Here is a 3180-nt window from a genome sequence, read left to right as displayed (position 1 = left end):
CACTAAACTACATATTATATTTTTATATTCTTATTAATTTACAATTATTTTTAATACTCTCTTTTACGCCTTGGTAGTTGAAACTATCTTAACTTGTCAAGAGTTTCAATATCACCACATCATACAAACCCATCATTTCAACATCAATTCAACCCAACATCGTTACAATTTCACATTGTTGAAAAGTGTGCAACAAGAAATGCTTGTTGAGAATGCAACAAGATGATGGAGCTTAGTGGAAAGGAGTCGCCTTCACTAAGTGGGCCCGCAGGCAAATTATGACGCAAAGTCTATTTTTGGATCACAGCAAGAGTGATCACAACGAGAGTGATCACAGCAGGAGTGATTAGAGTCTATTTTTAGACTGCTAGTCAAAAATAGAAAAGTCAAATATTATTGTCTCATAATAATATTTAGACTATAAACTTTATCTTATTCTCTTGGAGCACTTCAGTTTGAGCTACAGATGTGGCACATGCAGCTGTCAGAAGGAAATACGTTTTCTTATGTGTTAGTTGAGCTATTGCATGCAGGACATTAGTTAGAACTCATGTGGTTGAGTTCTGTGGAGTTGGATGAGCAGTTAATGGAGTTGTGTTCAGTTTGACTTAGTTGAACTAGTTGTATTTAGTCTAACTGATCAATAGACTAAGTGATGAGTTGTGTGAATTAGTTATTAATTAATTCACTAATTATTAACTCATAATGCAACTGAAGAATACATCAGTTAACTCAGTGCATGTACAGTTCAACAGGGACAGGTGTTAGAGGTTGAGATTGCTATCAGTTGTGCATGAGATTGTGCACATGCATGGGATTGAGTTATGCCAATGATCTCTGCGTAGTGTGGGCCAATACCAAGTGAAATATAGCTTGTGCTCATGTGATTTACAATGTGGGTGATTTTCACAAGGTAAATAGGAGTTTGGATCAGCGATTCTCATTCATTCTCTTGCAGGATTGTGCAGTGGAGGCAGGCAAGCAGCGGGGGAGATTTGGAGATCAGATCTGAGCTGTATTGTGTGTAACAGGTGGAGATAGTACTGAGTACTTGTGAGGAGTATTGTACTATGTTTTGTTACATGTTCTCAATCAATATAATATACAGATAGTTGGGGTTTTTAGCGAGATGCTTTCCCCGGGAAAATACTGTGTTGATATGTATGATTGATGCTTCTATGTGCGCATGTTATTGTTTCTGCTTCTGCAAATTGATGATCAACGTAGAGGAGGTTATGTATTATGCATGTATTCCACAATATTGTATAATCGGGATAATCTCTGTTGAATATGTGTTTATTATTCAAAATTTCTACGCACATATCGATTCTTTATGGCTTTTGAACCTTTTTACCTATATGCAGATTCCACAAAAAAAATGATTGCATAATTAAATTTGCCAACATTCTAATTTGGATTTCTTGGGTGTCAATTTAAGAGAAAATTTCTTTATCATCCATGTTTTTTCTTTTCCATGTAACAAAACATCCTAGCAACAATTTTAGATATATTGATTTTTTATAGTTTTTGAATATTTTCCCCTATATACAAATTTTGCAATAAAACTAATTGCATACTTAAATTTCTTAGCTTTCTAATTTAGGGTTTTAGAGATAAATTTGAGTGAAATTTTGTCAGTCATCCATGTTTTTTTATTTTCCATGTAACAAAGAATCCTAGCAACAATTTTACATAACAAAGCATCACTCATTGCATATTTAAATTTGTTTGCTTTCTAATCTAGGTTTCTCAAGCCAATTTCTCATCCCCCTAAGCCACAGAAAAGGGTAGAATATTTTTTAAGGCTAAAGTCCATTCAACAACAACAATATTCTCAATGTGAGGTCAACATGTTATTTGTGGGAATTGAATTTGGATTGAGAGGATAACATTTAGAAGTTTCTCAAGCTAATTTCTCATCCCTCTAACTTGTAGAAAGGGTAGGATATTTTTTAAGGCTAAAGTCCATTCAACAACAACAATGTACTCAATGTGAGGCCAACATGTTATTTGTGCGAATTGGATTTACATGGGGAGGATGCCATTTAGTCCTCCCAATCACCTAAAATAAATCCAATTACACTCAATCATCCATGTTATTAAAGAAATTAAAAAAAAAATGATATCTACTCTCATTATGTCCCTAACTTAAATCATACTCACAATGTAACAAAGGTTGATCTAAAATTATTATTAAAAATGTGTATATAAACAGAAAAATAAGAGAAAAGAAAAGTATCATACCTTCTTAGGATTGCTAATTGGAGCTTGAGAACAACAACCTTATTTGGCCTTGAAACCGACACAAAAATATAACGAACAAAAGAACCCTTAAGTTTGAAATGTATAGTAATTAGTGAAATGTTGTAGGGGCCTAAACTATAGTTCCATCAGAGAAGTAAAGTTTTACGTAAAATCTATCAAATTAAATACATGTATGTACCTGGTTTTCCTGTATGATGTCAATCCGTAGCTGACGTTGCTCTGTAGAAATTTTGAGTCCTTTGCTTCCGTTATAAAACCAACTAATTCCTCCCTGCCTATCTGGGATCAACTTCTCTAATTCTCAAACCCAGAAAAATTTGATCTCGAAGTCTTCTAGCCCACATGCACAAAACTCCAAGAACATGCTTAATTTTCCAAGTTTTTGGTCAAGTCCAAAGCCACAGGCTCGTCCCTCAAATTAGTTCCAGCTCTTCATTCTTCGTAGTTCTTTGTTTTTCCTATACTCGCACCCCTCCCTCCCGCACCCCTCTTCGTTTCCTTTAATTTTCTTATATTGGGGAGGTTTCTTCCCCGCCAAGCCATCTCCTCACCACCTCTCTATAAACTAATCTCTTAAACTTATTCGATGCCTGTCACTTGACATAGAACTCAATCGGTCGTCGTCTAAGTTTGGGGTTTTAAAATATATTTATAACCATTAAATCGGTGAGTCTTTCTATTACAAGATTTATTCAGGTGTTGCCATCGTTTAAAAGAGTGAGTGGTGTTTCAACCAACTCACAGCTACATACAAGACAACTCGGATTCCAAGGGTTGGACATCTAGTAGCATCTCTAACCACCTAGAGATGAGGATTTCCTGATCCAGGTGGATATTGGTGGCAATCCTCCTATTTCACCTAGACCTCCATTCAGTTTCATCAATTTCATTGATTATAACAACATTTACTACTTT

Source organism: Pinus tabuliformis, chromosome 8 (assembly GCF_031772625.1).
Source record: "Pinus tabuliformis cultivar Carrire ecotype Pingquan chromosome 8, CPIR1, whole genome shotgun sequence".
Taxonomy (NCBI): domain Eukaryota; kingdom Viridiplantae; phylum Streptophyta; class Pinopsida; order Pinales; family Pinaceae; genus Pinus; species Pinus tabuliformis.
The sequence above is the reverse complement of the archived record's forward strand: the minus strand, read 5'-3'. Positions refer to the sequence as shown.